The sequence below is a fragment of the Periplaneta americana genome, chromosome 10 (assembly GCF_040183065.1).
Source record: "Periplaneta americana isolate PAMFEO1 chromosome 10, P.americana_PAMFEO1_priV1, whole genome shotgun sequence".
Taxonomy (NCBI): domain Eukaryota; kingdom Metazoa; phylum Arthropoda; class Insecta; order Blattodea; family Blattidae; genus Periplaneta; species Periplaneta americana.
This window is the reverse complement of record NC_091126.1, coordinates 122,907,600-122,926,206: the sequence shown is the minus strand read 5'-3', so window position 1 is coordinate 122,926,206 and position 18,607 is coordinate 122,907,600. Positions and strand designations below refer to the sequence as shown.

At 34.8% G+C, this 18,607-nt stretch overlaps 1 long non-coding RNA gene across 2 annotated transcripts in view; it reads left to right on the top strand.

Annotated features, from left to right (window-relative positions):
* Window positions 1–18,607, top strand: part of LOC138708006 (uncharacterized) — a 40,478-nt gene that overhangs the window by 9,213 nt on the left and 12,658 nt on the right. Inside the window, exon 2 of one of the 2 annotated variants that reach the window (XR_011334524.1) lies at window positions 16,862–17,864. This is a non-coding gene — a long non-coding RNA (uncharacterized lncRNA). Of the gene's footprint in view, window positions 1–7,063; window positions 17,865–18,607 lie in introns of those variants that run through there. The other variant, XR_011334523.1, reaches the window with a different exon arrangement.

The window sequence follows — 18,607 nt, the reverse complement described above, 5'->3', positions numbered from 1 at the left end:
GGACAACAGCCAAGTTGTCAGTTTTGTACAAATATGTTTGAAATTGAAAGTACTGCAAACTACATTATTTTTAACATTAAAAACATTAATCGGCCACGGCAGCTTTGAACAATAATGGTAGTATAACTTTACAAAAACTGACATTGTTCAAAAGCCTGTGATACTGAACTTGTAAAATGTACATGCGGCAACACAGACCACGTGGGTGGGTGCAGTGGTCTCGCTTTTCTAACAGATTATTTCTCATTCCCATTTCCGTAAAACGGTTTCGATTACGTGTTAGTAGCTGGTCTCTTCCAACACGTGTATATAATGCTGTAGTGTGTGTGAAAAATGCTGCGAGGTTGTGAATTTCCTTGTAATTGTTAACTTATGCAATTATTCAACAATGAATGGAAGTGAAAACATATTATATTTTTGACAATTTAGGAAACTCAGTTTACAAAAACAGATTATTGCTATACAAAAGGGAAGAAGGCCAACCCTAACACTACCTGGTCTTACATGTATGCATGTAGGCTAATTTGTAGCATGTTTCTCTCAAGAAGGTGTCATTTTGCGCTGTTAACTTCTTTCCTCCTCTTAAGAAATATGCAGGAGCCGCCACTGCTATGCGCGATCTCTCACGTATTAAACAACCATACGACCTCTGTCAGATTAAATGTTTAGAGAGAGTACATCACACGTGTATGTGCACGTTGCATACATATTAGTGAATCTGCGTAGAATAAAAATGTTTTACATTATATTAGTACAAAAAATTTTAGGAAATAATGTTAACTTAATTTTAATGAACAGACGTAGTTACTATGATATTAATAGAAAAAAAAAATAGTTTTACAATCCTCTTTTAAGTTAAGATGATATGCATGTGTTAAACCTTTATAGGTCAGCTTAAATAATGAAATACATTTTTCTCTAACCTGAGCGTATTAAAATTCTGCCATACTAATTAATAGTAATTTATATATAAGAGAGTAAAATTAGATTTTATCTGTAAGTGGAAAATTAATTTCCATGAACACATAAAATCTGTTTACTCTCATATGCTATACAATATTTTACCCACTGTTGGTATCTAAATTTAATTTTAAATTGTAGGCCTTTTCTTTGTAAAGTAGGCTAATTGTAATTCAAATCTGAATGAAAAACTTCATTCATTGCTGTGAATAAAGTCATTGTTTAGGTTGCTAAGGATGGTAAAATAAGGACCACCAGTTTAGATACCAGTAATGGATAATAATAATTTTATTATATAACAGAGTAAAATTAGATTTTATGTGCCTCAGTCGATATTTTTCACAAGCACATAAACTCTGTTTACTCTCGTATGCTATACATTATTTTATCCATTGCCAGTATCTAAATTTCATTATTGATATCTAAACTTAATTTTAAATAGTACGCCGTTTCTTTGTAATGTGTTGTTTGTGAAGAAGTTATAAATGAATAAATGTATGAATTTTATTGTTGCTAATATGTTGGTTGTCGTGGAGAGAGAGAGTAATTTTAAAACATTTAATTCACCGCTATTAGAAACTTTTAATATTCACTGTTGTGAATAAAGCCATTGTTTAGGTTGTTAAGGATGGTGAAATAAAGACCAGTGTAGATGTCAGTTTTGGATCAAAATAATTTAGTATAGGTATGTAGATTTTTATGTGTGTGTCATATGAAATATACTTTTCTTAAGACATTACTGTTACTTCCAGATTGAAAACCATGTAATGTTTGATTTGTGAATCTTCTAATACAGTGGTTCTCAAACTTATTAGCACTACAAATCCCCTTTTCATAGGTAAATATTTTCGCGGACCCCTTTAAAGTCATCAATGGAATGATGGGTAGATAAGATTTTGGGGTTAATACGAGGGTGCTTCAGAAAGTAAAGTAACAAGAGCTCTCATGGACAAACTTTATTTCACAAGTAATGTATACTGATAGACAGTAGTAGGGCACTGGTACGTATTATTTTTCAACATAGTCACCATGCTTGTCCAAACACTTATTCCAACTGTAGACCAAGGCATTGACGCCGGTATAGAAGAAATCTGCATCAAGTCCATGAAGCCACATCATGACAGCTTGCTGAATGACCATATCGGTATTGAATCACTTACCACCCAGGAGCTTCTTCGACGGTTCGAAGAGATAGAAATCACTAAGTCCAGGTCGGGGCTGTAGAGAGGATGATCCAGTATCTCCCACCAGAAGCATTGTAACAGTTCACATGTGCTGTTGTTGGCTGCATGTGGTCTGGTATTGTTGCGCAGCAACACAATGCCTGTTGAGAGAAGTCAAGCTCGTTTTCTGCGAATTGTCTCCCCAGTGTGTGACAATAACTGGCGGTGTTCACTGTCATTCCCCTGGTGAGGAAATCAACCAGAAGCACGCCCCCCTTGAGGTCCCAAAAGACCATTGCCATAATTTTCTTCGCAGATGGAACTGTTCGGAATTTCTTGTGAGTTGGGGATGATGTGTGTTTCCATAGCATAGATGCTTGCTTCATCTCTGGTGTTAGATGCTGCACCTACGTTTCATCCCCTGTAACAATATGGTGCAGGAATGGCACTCCTTCCTTGAAACCGCATTAGGCGTATGAGGAACAACCCCATCTGAGTGGCTTTGTGAACTTCTGTGATTTGCCTTGACACCCACCATGAACACATCTTTCAGTATCCCAGCTGCTCATGAATGATACTATGCACACTGTCTACTAAAATGTTGAAATCCTCAGCAATGCCTCTAAGTCGAATGTGACAGTCGTTCTCAATCAGATCTTCAATATAACATACATTGTTATCTGTGGTGGACGTGCTTGGCTGTCCACATTGTTGGTAATCTTACATACCTGTCCTGCCATTGCGGACTCAGTGCATCAAACCATACCTGTTTTCGTGATATGACATTCACACCATATACTTCAACAAGTTGATGATGAATTTCTGCTGGTGAGGTGCCCTTCAGATGCAAAAACCAGATCACACTACGCACTTCCATGTTTGACCATGTTTCTGTGTGTGCACACGTTACAACTGATACTGCGAGGGTCTGATACAACATATGAACCGTCTAAAGGCTGCATGATAAAGCTATGGTGTGCTGCTGCTGCTCTGGAGGAAATTCGAACGCGAGGGGAATATGTTACCCATGAGAGCTCTTGTTACCTTACTTTTTTAATCTCTCTCGTATTAAGTGAAACATTATGAGAAAATTATTCACCTGCCAAATGATACCCACTGGTACACTTACAAAAATAACCAAGTGAACTAAAACACATGAAGGCTTCATCCAGAAAACACTGCAACTCAAAAGTGGGTATCAATTAAACCTGCAACCATAAAATTATGCATACCAGAACAGCCATTAGATGCTCACAACATTGGACATCATCTGGATCTATTAGGACTACAACGAAACAAATCTTATTTAAACATTTATAGCCTTAGGTTGTTAACCTTAGAAACTGTATACACAAAATTCATGGCTACACATATATTGTTGTTGATTTTATGAAACTTTCAAAGTGACAATACACAACATAATTTTTCAGTAGGAAGAAAAAAGTTAATTAAAAATCAATGGGCCTACATGAGAATATGAAATAATTCGGTAGAAAACGTTGGTGAATTTTGAACATAAACGACAACATCAAGGATCAGTGTAGGCCTGTTTATATTTGATTAATTTTTTCTTCCTCCTGAAAAATTGTTTTCTGTACTGTTGCATAGGAGGTTTCATGAAATCAACGACGGTATACTGATGGCTCCAAATTTATGAAAGATGTGCAAGAGCTGGCTTCCATTGCCAAATGTTCACATACTACATACCATTAGGGCAACACAAAACAGCTTTGATGGGAAAGTAAAAACAATATTTACTTATGTGAAACAACTATCACATTGACCTCACACACCAAACAGTATAGTAATTCTGAAAGACTCACAAGATGCAATACAAGCTATCAGTTTCCCCAAAACAGTTATCTCTAAAGAAATCATGGAATGTAGAAATCTTCTCAAAATTACTTAACCAACTACAGAAAAAAATAGTTCAGTGGATCCCTGAGCACTGTGGTACTATGGACAGTGAAATGGCAGCTTAGCTAGAAGAGAAAGGAACATCAGTCATCCAACAGCCAACAGAAAACGCCTCTTAACCATCAATAGCCACAGCCATTAAAAATTGGGTCAAGCAACAATTTCAGAAAGATCTAATGGAATGAACAAAGGACAAATTATGGAAGCATATAGCTGATACCCCAATGAATCCAAGATGTGTAGTTGCACATAATGGAATGGCTACAGGACACAACTGTTTTGCCTCTCATTTACACAGAATTGAAATTCTGAATAGTTCTGATCTTCAACACTGCCATGTACTCTGTTCTACAAACATCTGTGATCAGTATTGGAAAGCACGAGCAAAACTTTCTCCTTAACATAATTTGTTTTAAAATTACTTATCGGTTTTATTTCAGGCCCTTGTTTGTTTATACATTGTATGTATTGCATGTTTTAAGAGAATGGCCTTTGTTCAAGTTCTGAACTGCATTGGAAATAAAAACATATATTAAGCACATATTTCTGTTATATTTTCCAAAATTTAATTAAAACTAACTGTATATTTGAATTAAGATGTAAATAATATAATATTGTTCTGGAAAAAGTAGGCGGCCTGCATTAATATGTTACATCAGAGTTGATTTTAAAAGATAGTAAAGCAAAACAATATGCTTATTCTATTTCCAATACATTCTGTGTATCAGTGTAATAAATATTCTTATACTGAAAAAGAAATGAAGTAGCGTATATTTTTACTAGTTACCCTACTTGAGTGAGAATGATGGAACTATTTTTTTTATATTTAAAATGTCATTATATTTGGTCTCAGTGTTAATCTTAAGCCTACTGTCGCATTTTCAGAAAAGAACAGAAAATGCCTGCTCACACAAGTCGTGGGAAACGCCATTAAATGTTTCCAAGGCTCATTTTGAGAGTTCTTTATGTTCTGCATGAACTTTCAGCCAAAAAAAAAAGCTGGCATTCACTGTAAATGTTTTTTCCAAGTACTGTGACTCAATAATTCAACAAGCTGATCTTTTTTTTTCGGTTAGATTGTGATTCTCCATGCTGAGAAAGGGATTTTGAATCCCCATATTGTTAGAATTAGAAACCGGAGTATAATCTTAATAAAATTCATTTGAAGGAAGAAAAAATTTCCTAACCAGAATATTAGCAGATCTACTCTTCAAATATATATCTTTACAAGAACATCCCTTTGAAGTTTGCTGTTTTAATGACACTGTTACTTGCAATAAAAACATGAAGTCACTCAGTTCATATTTCAAATTCAAATTCGACCTATAGTAGAGTCGCTGTAGTTTCCGTCATGGCTCCGCCTACCACACTGTCGTTACAGGCTGGCACCATCTGTTTACATGGTTGCCAAATTTGCGCAGAAGCCATCGCATCTTTTGATTGTAATGCGAAAGCTGCTTGCTGATCATATAACAGTAAATGTGACAATACTGCAGCTTCCTCCAACAACAGCTATTAATAATTTCACCCTCATCTACAATATTCTACTCATAGATAGCTGTTCTACTTTAATCTTGATACAGTCAATTATGGTTCTGCAGTTTGGATATTTATTTCTAAAGACAGGCGGCATAGTTTCTTGAACATTTTGTTTACTTTGCCAGAATGTACTGTTGTTGACGCTAGTTCCATCAGTGCTTTTACAAATATTAGGGACACCGTGGTTTGATGAATACTGAATATTATTCTCAAAGTTGGGTAGGAGAGCCCTGTTTTCATATTTATTAACAACAACAATAATCAATTTTCGTTAAACATTGCACAACACTTCGATTCTGGTAACAGCTGAAGAAGTAAATTAAATACCTCAGGTGTTACCGAAGTGAAGTCATGCAACTCTTTGGCATCTCTAATAGAACATCTCTGAAATCCTACTCTTATGTTAACATCACCATTAGTTTCACAACTCTTAACATATTTACTTGGTCCAGCACTTACAGGTATTGCAGGTATTAAAGGTTAAATATGTTAAGATTGTTTTTTTATTATTATTATCCAATTTAATAAACCCTATTTCACCCTGAGGTATATTAGGGTTGTAGTTGGCATCAAAATATATTTTATAAGTAACAAACAATAATAAAATTATAATACAAAATTGTCAAGGTTACAATTCACATGAATTTTGTACAAGAATGCACCTTAATGAAAGACTGGATCGTTTCATAAAGCCTCAAGGCATGTCTCTATATTTATATCTAATGGTTATAGAAAGAAATATTTTTATGTACATATATATATATATATATATATATATATATAATAGCTATTGAACATGTTATTTTAGAAGCAATAAATAGCTATACTAAGAGATGGCTTAAAATTTAAGAATTAAATACATTATTTAGTAACAACAATTGGTAATAATCAGGTATTACAAGAAATGGCTCAAAATTAGAAATCAAATGCATAATTAAAATAAAAATTAAAACCAATAGTACAATATTATAATATGCGAAATTGAAGACTTACAGTTTCATTTTTGCAGTCTTATTCAGCTTATCAAAATTACATGTGATTTATTTATTCACATACATCACAACACATAGAAAGCAATAACAGAGGACGTTTTCAGCACGATATGCCATCATCAGATTGTAAGAACCATTAATAACAAGATATGAACACTTTACAGTTATTATAAATAAAATATCATAGTATAAACAATTGCCATTGATAATTAAACTAAATAAGTTAAAATTGACCAACTAGTTGATCATATGGTATATGGCATTTTACAAGTTTAAACTGTATAAAGCAATGAAACACCGTAATTGAATACAAGTCTGTTGTATGGACTGCTGATTTCGTAATGTGAAGTAATACAAACTCCTCCTTGGGAAGTGCATTGCATGCTGTGTGTTTCAGTGAAGTCTTATGAACTGCAAGTCAAACGAAAATTATTATTGTGAAAGCCTGTTATGATAAATAAGATAAAAATTTTGTTTATTTAGAAAGAGGTCGTTATTAAATGTGTGTTTCTGTCACATACTTCTGAATGCATTTATTTTATTATCTCGAAATTAATTCATTTGTCAGATTGTTAAGTTTATTTCTTTTCACAAGCCTCTTGAATCCATTTTACGTCTTCTATAATGAAATACTTTTTGCATGTAAATTTCTGAAAATACGGTGGGCTCAAAGGCGAGACTTTGGGGATGACCAGACCTTCTGTTTCCAACAAAGTGGACACTGCATATCAAACTTTTAGTTGGCTCCCATTGTAATCCATCAGGACTAAAACAAATAAAATAAATGTTATATTCTAATTAATGATATTAAGCTTTATAAAAATAAGGAAATGACATTTTTGTAATTTAGCACAGCAGTTTATATCATTCATTTAAACAATAACTTCTTAGAAAAATCAGAGTTGGCAATTAATACTGTATGTGATTTACAGGCTGTATACACAGTTTGCTTTATTCTACTTCTGTGCTTTTTGTAGGAAATGTATAAAATACTACATCGTCTGTATTATTGTAGAACAATCCACTACGCAACATCAATATTGTTTTTTCCACGTTTTTTTTAATCTCCATTGCACACAAGAGCTGGAGTGTTAAACCACAAACACATTGTCAGTACAATGCCTCTCCTATGTTTAGTTCTAGGAACATGGTACTGGCATAGCTTGCGCAGTGCATATAGTAATATTAAAATTTACGAGGGGGATCAGAAAGTAACGCACAATAATAAAAAAACGTTTAATAGGTAAACAAAAATAAAAAGTACACAAATGAACTCACATCTTTTAGCTACTTTTCTACATAGCTGCTAAGTTTCTGAACACATTTTTCCCATTGTGGTACCAGTTTCAGTATACCTTAGTCACAGAAGTCTGTTCTGTGGGATATAGCCATCTGTGGACAGTTGATTGCACTTCTGCATCGGTCCCAAAGTGATGGCCGGCCAGGAATTTCTTCATGGGACCAAACAGATGAAAGTTCGACTGTGCAAGGTCTGGAATGTATGGTGGATGGTGGAGCATCTCCCAAGCAAATGTGTTGATTTTCTCACAAACAGAAGCCACAACATGGGGGCAAGCATTGTCATGAAGAAGTCTGACATTGTCAGCATTAATGTTATGGCATTTGTCATGAAGGGCATGATGCAGCTTTACCAACGTAGGCTGCAGCATTCACAGTGGTCCCGTGTTTAGCAAAGTCCACCAACAAAACACCATGCATATCCCAGAACACGGTCACAAGCACTTTCTTAGCAGAGTGCGTCACTTTGAATTTTTTCTTTACTGGGGAAGCAGCATGTTTCCACTCCATAGAGGCCTGCTTTGTTTCGGCCATGCAGTTGTATGCCCAGGACTTATCACCAGTGACAATTCCTTTCAGAAAGTCATGTCCTTCTGCAGCGTAATGCCATAAGTGGTCCAAGCATGTCATCATTCTCTGGTCCTTGTGGTCGTCTATCAGGTTCTTGGCACCCAGCAGGCACTAACTTTATGAAATTTCAATGTGTCATGCACGATATCACGCATCGCACTGTATGAAATGTTGAACTGCTGAGATAAGGTTCGCAGTTTGATCTGCCGGTCATTCAAAATTGCTGCCTGAATGCCTGTGGCATTCCGCTGGGTTGCAGCTGTTACCAGCTGCCCAGAACGTGGCAATCACAAAGGTTCTCAAAGAATGCGCATCACCTGGAGATGTTGCTATAGTCCATACAGTCTTCCCTTTACATGCCACACATGTCCCTGTGAATTTCACTCGGGTTATGTCCTTTAGCCCACAAAAATCGCACACTCAGATCACAGCCACTAGCATTTTTAATCTTTTCCCTCACAAAAGCAATAAATCCGAATCATTGACCACGCATTGTGGGGACTGTATCAGTTGTTACAGACACCAGATTATCCTAAGTTAGTTCAGTGGCATTTACAGAATCCTCAATGCTATGAAAAACATTCTGCCCTATTGTAGTGTCTTTTAATGACACAAAATCCTATAATTCTTTGGTAGCTTGAAGATTGATGTCAACTCCACAAACAAATATGACTTGTTGTGCTGTATCAGACAAGTATGTTGACTCATTGAGTGCCACAAACTGTGTTGCCTCACAACATTTCTGCTGCTTCAGTCATACATTCTTTTATGAAGTTATCTTCAGAAAAAGGTTTTCCTGATATCACAGTCTTATATGCAAGTTTGTAACCTCATATGCAGCATTGCCTCGTTGAACACTATTAGTTCGTCACATTCCTGTAAATAATTAACAAAAACATAAAATTAATATTCTTATTGTTCTTATGAACGGCAAATGAAAGCCATTGTTAATGAAGATTTATAAATCCCAACCTACCTCAGTTAATAATGCAACTTTCAACTCCTGAACCTTTTTACTGTGTTCTTAACCAACGAAACCATCGTATGTATCTTTATGTGTGGACTTGTAATGACGCGTTGTATTATGTTTTTTCTATCTTTAAAAATTTGTGACAGATAAGGCACTGAGTATTGACTCCACTGCCATGAAAAATTAAGCATTTTCCCATGCACTACTAAAAAAATTTGCCTGATGATCACTTTTCCTTTTTTTTTAATTCCTCCATTATACAGTAGCATGCAAATTAATCCGAACAACGTAATTACTTATGCAAAAACACTCAAACGGGATAAAAAAAGGATCTAAGACATACCTCAGTAATCTATGTGGCCTTCCTTGTTCCTAATTACAGCTCTGAGACGATTTGGCATGGATTCCACTAATTTCCCACAAATATTCTTCATTTCTTCATCGAGAAATCATACACCAATGAGGGCAGAAATAATCTTCTCCTTTGTAGAACAATCCATTTTTTGCATTCTTCTTTTGCAAATTGACCACAAGTTCTCAATGGGGTTGATGTCGGGTGAGTTGCCTGGCCAGGGGAGTACCTGAATATTCTTCTTGTTGAAGAATTCTGTAGTTTTTCGAGACGCATGGCATGGTGCCAGGTCTTGTTGGAACACACCTCTGCCATCCGGAAATGATTTTTGCAGCTGGGGTACGATTCTGGTTTCCAGTAAGTGAATATATTGTCAGAATTCATCATTCCCTTGATAGGTATTAATGCTCCAGGCCCTTCATGTGTAAAACAACTCCAAAACATTACTTTACGGGGGTATTTGGGTGCTTGTTGGAGATGAGCTGCTGTTACTTTTTCGAATCCTTTCCGTACATAAGAAACACGGTGGCCGTGGACCTCGAAATGAGACTCATCGGAAAAAAGTACATTCTTCCAGTCATTCACTGTCCAGTGTTGATGTAATTTTGCCCACATTAAGCGTTTTTTGCACATAACAGGGGTTAGCAGTTGCTTCTTTATAGGCTTACGAGCCCTTCGTCCAGCTTCCAAAAGCCTACGCCACACTGTTGTGACGTGAATATTCGCCCCAGTGGTAGCCATTAACTCGCGGGTTGAGTCGACAGCAGTTAGTCTGGGATTTAATTTACTTTTTCTGACAATTAAACGATCATCTGCAGGTGAAGTCTTCCTTTTCCACAGTTTCCTTTTTTCTGGGGTGTGATGGATCCAGTCTCCCTGTATCGTTTTATGATCGAATTAACAGTAGCCAAACCGATGTGACATTCTGCAGCAATTTGCCTCTGTGTCATAGAAGAATGCTCTGCTAATGTTATAATTTTAGACCATTTTCGTGGCGTTGTATCCATTTGTGAAGACGGCAGAATGTACACAGGATTGCAGTATTAAGTCTTCAACACAACTGAAATGCTTATAAGTACAAAACGACAGGCAAAATGTCACATATTATAAAAATAATAATAATGACAGACCTTCAACAATGGAATTACACGTACTACATATGTCAATTAAAGCGGTATGAGCAGCTGTAAGGCCAACAATGACAGAAAATGTAAAAATATGTCGTGTTCGGATTAATTTGCACTCTACTGTATAGCAGTAGATAGACAAAGTGAAGTAAATACTGAGAATACACACTCCAGCAGATAACTGTGTCAGCTCCCTGTACCTATAGCAAGCCTATGTCATTCTGACGTACCTTTCCCCCTCCTAACTGGCAAGCTGTTAACACGATTCTCCCACGTTGAAGGAGAGTCGCACTCCATGAGGTACATATAGAATTGTATTCTTATTTTAAATGTGAATCTAATATTCTTTCATGAGTTATGGATTGGTAGAGGTATCAAAGAGGTAGGTAGCAGGTACAGCGCTGGAATAATTGAATAGGTGACTCACCAAGTCAATTTTATGCAAAATAATATGTTAGTGATAAACACTATGAAACAGAGTATCATATCCATGATTGGAAGTGATATTGCATCACAGAGGGTGAGAAGGAACCAAGTGTAGGAAGCATGTCACCAAGAAACAATTCACTACCCTTTCCTACTTCAAACTAGTTTACTTTATCAATTAAAATAAAACTCATCTTAATATTTATCAATGTGCAGTCGTAAGTTTTCTCTTAAGTGCATCTAGAATTTTATTTGAATTTGTTCCAGCTCTTGAACCTAACACAATTCTTTATACACCAGTACTCTAAAGAAGACTCATGTTTTCAAAATGCTCATATAATATTGTTCAAATCTGCCACACTATTATAGTTCTGCGCATCCTTTTTGATACCAATTAGTAAACATGGCCAACAGTAAAGCTTTTGGAAATAGTACTGCCACACAACCATTTATGTTCCTCATACCCGTGAGGTTTAAATTTCTAGTGGAAGTTTTAGAACTTGCACTTTGATTACCACAAACTTTCTCCAGACAAAGCAACATTATTGGATTTTGATCTTCCAACATTTAAGACATGACGTTTGTCATTGAATTTCCATAGAGAAAACAGTGTCTGGAGTAAGAAACACACTAAATTATTCGTGGCCACGCTGTAACTGGTTAAATGACGCCAAAAATTGGAATAGCACATATGCCAACATATCCCACTTCAAATAAATGAAGAAAACTAAAGAAATCCCAGCATTATATTGAAAACACTAGCTGATACGAAAAAGATGGTCAATACCTACCTAACGAGTTAGTTATGGTTGGGTTGCCATGGTAGCTAACTTGCTTCCTCATTCCCTTTGACTGGACATACCATTCTTGGCTGTTCTAGTCTCACCCTCTAAAAAAATGCATAACAACTTTTGGATGCCAGTAAATGTGTAAGTTTTTTAAGTGGCTGAGTGCAAGGGCAAAGAGATAGATTTTCGATAAGTGTTAATGGTCACAGACAATACAAAATTACAAATTGTAATTATAATTATAAATGATATAATGAATGTCTTGTCTTTGAAAAAAAAAAAGTATAACTTACAGGTACATTAAAAAAATAGGTGATTCAGTGAATCAAATGCATCAATGGAGAACTGCCACTGGTAGATAAGAAGATAAATGAAAGAAATGCTTTAAATTTTATTTTATTTATAACAGAGAAAATGAATTGACCAGTGATGATTTGCTTTACTTTTATTTTTATACCCATCCCAACTGTAAAGGAAATGTAGAAATTTTTCAATTTATGGCTTTGCTTTAACAAATGAATACCTGAGGGCAAATATAAATATAATATGCAAATTATAAATTTTATACAGGAGAGGAAAAAACTTGAATTCCTGCCAGAATTTATTTGAAAATGTTTTCAATTTGTTCCTTTGCATTCCACAGTACATGTAAAACAATATGTTGAACTGAAAAAAAAAAAAAAATGAAAAAGTGCTCAGTTTTCTAACATGGACAGAACAATATGTTTTCACTTGCAAAAGGGTTGCAACAGTTTCTTACATTGTAAGTTCGAATCTTTGACTGTTTATGAAGTTTCTTAATTTGCATAGTACTCGAAAGTACCACTATAATTATCAAAATTAATTACGTAATTACTTCTGAACACTAAAAATTGATGGTGTATTTTGTTATTTTATTCGTCTCAGCATAGCAAAAATCACTTAATCTCTTTTCAGGTTTTTCTTTTTAACAATAATGTGAAATTTTAAAATGTTTCATAAACAAGCAGCAAGGAATTGATTTTAAATAATAATAATTACATTTAAGTACTACTTGTATGAGATATCGAGACAAAATGAAGAGAAATATTTATTCAGCCTTAGGCCTCACTGCAGGCAAATGCCATTACAAGATACTGACAAAGAATGTTATATTGTGAATCATGCTATAGAACTTAGACTTTCCACCACAAAGAGTCTCCTATCGTTTTTTGGGTGAAGGGTGGGGGAGAGGACTGTACATAAAATAACTTGTTTTATATTTTTCTTTTTACATGTATAATTTTGTTCTTCATCACCCCTCAACAGAATACTCCATGCTTTTTAATATACAGTGAAACCTGCCTTTACGGTCACTTCATTTAAATGGCCACCTGGCCAAAAGGCCAATTTTCTCTGGAACCAATTGCATTTTCCATAAGATCAATACAAATTCTCTCTTTATTTAGCGGCCACCTCATCCGCCGGCCAGCGGCCGGGGTCTAGTTGGATTGGAACCTGACTATAACGGCCACTGTCCAACAAAAAATCTTTTCACGGATACTGTCTGACCTATTTTTTCGATGGTTAGAGGACAAGAAGCAATAGCTAAGTGTACAACAGTACACCCTACATATCTTTGGGGTTAGTTGGTTACTGTTTTATGACTCTTTTGTCACTTTCCACTCCGACCCTGCACAGCTATAAATTCTTACTCGTTTTTTAAGGATTGAAACACGGGAAAATGTCACAGTATGTTTTAGGTAGTTAACCATTCGAATTGTTTTTAATTTTTTTCTCCTCATTCTATCTTTCTCTATATGGATCAGCTTTTACGAATTTTTCTTCTTTTCATTCACTTGATTCAGAGGAACTGTGAAGTTAGTTTGAGAGAGAAATCATGTCTAACAATAAATTTAGAATGGTGTTAAGTTTAGAGGTGCGACGAAAAATGATTGAAGAAAGTGAGAAGGGAACATCTGCGAGAAAAATTGCAGAAATATTCGAATGTGGAAGGATACAAATAAACGATATAATCAAGAATAAAGATGAAATATTAAAAGAATGGGAGGAAGAGAGAATCTCTGTTTAGTAATGTGAATGATTTCATTTACGAATGGTTAAAGTGTGCGAGGGCGAAGAAATTGGCAATAAGTGGGCTTATGATTCCAGAGAAAGCTCTTGAAATTGCCAAAGAACTCAATATAAAAAATTTTGTTGCTAGTAATGGGTGGTTAGAGTGCTTTAGAAAACGGCTAACATTGCATTTCGTTCTATGTCTGGTGAAGGAGGTGACATTGCAACCAATGTTATTGAAGAATGGAAAAAATAGACTGCCTTCAATTCTTGCGGAATATCAACTCAGAGACATTTACAATGTTAACGAAACAGTTTTTTCTTCAGGGCCCTCCCTAACAAAACTTAAGTTTTAAGAAAAAAGAGTATAAAAGTGGGAAGTTGGCAAAAGACAGAATAACCCTGCTCTTTTGTTTTAATGCTGCAGGAGAAAAGGAACCACTCTTAATGATAGGGAAATCATTAAAACCGAGATGTTTGAAAAATATTGACATGGACTTATTGGAGGTGAAGTGGACTGCCAACAATAAAGCTTGGATGACATCATCATTGTTTGAGAATTAGCTATGCGATTTCAATTCTAAGATTAAACGACAAAATCGCAATGTGATCCGTGAAATTGGTGTTTCTTCCCCCAAATACATCACACCTCCATTCCCTTGATCAAGGTATTATCCAATCATTTAAACTGAGGTACCGCAAGCGAGTTTTGAAAAGGCTAGTTGCAAGAATGGAAAAGGCTGACATTAATATGCATGATTGTTGTACGCGTACAGTCCTAAAAAGTCAGTGAAATTCAGTATTTTCATGCTGATTCATAAAAAAACCGCAACCTTAATCAAGCGGCCACCTGATAAAACGGCCATTTTACAAGGTAACTTCAGATGGCCGCTTTAGACAGGTTTCACTGTACCAGGAAATCAAAATCGCTATTTCTAGTTCTGATTATATTTGTAATGTTCCCAAAATTAGGACTTTATTTATAAGAACACTATGAAATAAGTTTTCTTTTCTGACTTTTAATCAATTTAACAATAAGAGACTGTCTGGAATAACGACTGGTGCTGCAGCCCATATTGGTAAGGTGACCAGACATCTTCTTTTGTCCGGACATGTCCTCCTTTTTAGGCCTTTGTCCGAGGTCCGAGCGGATTTAAAAAAATCAAGAAATGTCCTCCTTTTCGTAACTTGTATGCCTGATATTTTGAAATTATCTGATTTGACGCCTTTTTCAAGTAATTTGCCTGTAGATGGCAGCAGCATTGACGCAATGTACTCTTTGCCAACTATCATAACTCTCTTTGCTCCTACTTGTTATAGTCGTTGCTTTCATATGTAGCTAACTGTAAAATCATTATTATTTTATCATAATTATTTTGTAATAAAATAGATATTAACATACATTTAAATGTGATATAAGCCTAAATCTGTACTGTAAATATTTTGTAATAAAACAGATATTGACGTAATTTAAAGTACCTATAATATAGGGCCTAAACCTAAATGTAAGTACATATTTTGTCCTCTTTTTTTTTTTCGAACAATGTCCTCCTTTTTTAAGCTTTGTGTCCTCATTTTTTATCGATGTGAATCTGGTCACCCTACATATTGGGCCTTGGCCTCCTCAATCTGTTGCCTCCATAGTCTCTATCCTTCGGCCTCGTTCTCCAAGCTGTTATGTCCAGCAAAAGAGAATGTTCGGAATAAAGATTTCGTAATACTGCATTGTTAGACAATATTTTGTGTTATTAGTTATAAAGTAGCTACCTTGTTTAATATTATGATTTCTATGTAGATTCAAATATGTATCATTACAGTGATTAAAAATTCTGCTTTCAGAAATTCGTGTTACACATAAATAAATATTTACACATAGCTCTTGTATGATGTACCTACATTTCTTATGTAATTTGACATCTCCCATTTCCTAATAACCAAACAATTTTGTACATTCATTCATTGCATAGCTTCATCTGTTCTCTTCCTTCTTCTTCCATGGTTTTCTTGGTTTTTTCTTCTTTTTTCTTTGATTTGGACACTAATTCAACACATGCTTCGGCCAATTTACTGCTTTACATTCTCTGTTTATATCCTTATTTCATCTTCATCGTTTTTATACATCTTGATTACACACTTCTAACATTATTAATCTCTTAGGAATGTAGTTATTATTATAACAACTTTCATGTGTTAAAATAAAAGCTAAGTTGTAAATTACTTAGTTGACTAGTTTCGACTTCGTATCAATCATATGACTCCACACTACCAAACACAAAACCACTCCCAGCAAAACAACTGAAGAAACCGGAAGAAGCAAGGATCTCACTAGTTCTGAAGATGGCTGATACGAAGTCGAAACTGCCAACTAGGTAATTTACAACTTAGTTTTCATTGTAACACATGAAAGTTGTTATAACTATATTCTTAAGTTCATCATTTTGTTTTTTTAATCATCTTTTCTGGAAGATTAGAATTTATAATTGTTTTATTTCTTGTTTTTCTAGCTGATCTAAGTAAATGAAGAATTTTTTTCAGTTTCATTACTTTACAATTCAATTTTTTCTTTCATTTGTCACATCTCAAACCATATTATGTTCGTGAATATAACATGTAAAACATCGTTTTGCAAATAACATAATGGTATTAAATGTAATACCAAAGATAATTTAGATGTACTCTGCATATTATGTCATACATTTCTTTTCTCTCTCTCTCTCTCTTTAGAGCCCCAGTGGTTCAAAGAAGAAACACTCTGGCTTGACAAGGAGCTTGTTCGATGGGCATCTGGAGAAAATAGCTCTTTCTACGAGTCTGTGCGTAACACCTACCCCTGCAAGATATGTGGAAAGGTGTTCAAAACGTGTAGTTCCCTGTCAAAACATAAGGACGTACATCGTGGTACAACTCGCTGTGTTGTGTGTAACACAGTGTTCAGCCGAACTTCATATTTAAAACAACACATGGCCTCTGTTCATGGTCTGCCTCCTCAGTGATGGGTTTCTGTTTGTGTAGTGTTATTTGCCATTATTGCTTTTTAAAAAGTTTCTGGAATTCACAGTACTCAAAACTGAAGGCATTAAGCATAGATTGGTGTAGAAGAAATTATAATTGCTATATGTTCAGAATGTTAATTTATAACTCGAGGTTGTTTTTAAATTACTGCAATATTATTTGTATATAACTTGTAAATGTACATTCTCGGCTAAGTGTGATCTCAATTTAAGTTTAGATTCAAATGAAAGATATCTTACATGTATAATGTATATAAACGTTTTTTTTAATAAACAGTTATCAGGTATATGAAAATTGCTGTTGATTATAGCATGTATCATAATTGTTAGGCACAAAAGAATGCGTGTAAAGATTTTCTACTACAGTGTATTTCCTGTACAAAGAAGACCATGTTTCAAAACGTACAAATACAACGTTTGTTTTATAGATGTGTGTATTCTTTGTGCTATTTACAGATATAATCACATGGAATCCAGTCCTGCTACCCCCAAAACATCCGAGTGGTATTGTCCAAGTAATGGATGAGACTGGAAGACAGGTGTTTGCATGTCCGATCTGTGGTGGACAATATAAGTTCCGAGCCTCCCTTAATTGTCACATGCAGACTCACAAGATCCAGCCCATGTGTCACATCTGTCACACAGTTCTCAACAGGAAGTACGACCTCAAGAGACATCTGAGAAATGTCCACAAGATTGATGATTAGAATCTTCACGTGTGTAACTTAAATATTCAATTTACATTGAGTTCTCTTTACACTAAAATTGTGTGATTATTAAATTTTATGTATAACATTATGACAAATACAGTCCAGCAATATTAAAAAAATACATGTGTACTTTTTAAATTATGTTATGTGTGTCACGAATCACCCTCTTTGGTGATTGGTTGTAATATTATGATCTTAGAATATACATTTTGCTAACTTTCAAGCGATGTTGGATACTTTTTATATTTGTATGCATATTGTATGATTTTTTTTTAAAAGGAACAATTTTTTTTCTCATTTGTTTGAAACAGTGTATATTTATGATGAAAGTATGATAGTTATAACTTTCTATTCATCCTCTTTGGTGATAGTAATATTATGATCTTAGAATATACATTTTGCGAACTTTCAAGTGAAGTTGGGTACTTTTTGTACTTGTATGCATATTGTATAATTTTTTTAAAAGGAACAAAATTTGTTCGCATTTCTTTGAAACCGTGTATATTTATAATGAAAGTATGATATTTATAACTTTCTAGACATTGCATTGTTAGTGTGATGAGAGAGATGTAGTGAGCTTTTATTATCCTTTCAACTACCTTTGTTTGTTCCAGAATTTCGGGACTTGATTTAACTTTTATAGAAACATTCATATAATTTTATGTTACACTGTGACAAAGTTATTCCTTAGTTTTTAAATTTGTCTGCTGTATATATTCTTTGTTGTAAAGTTGGTAGCTCTGGATTCA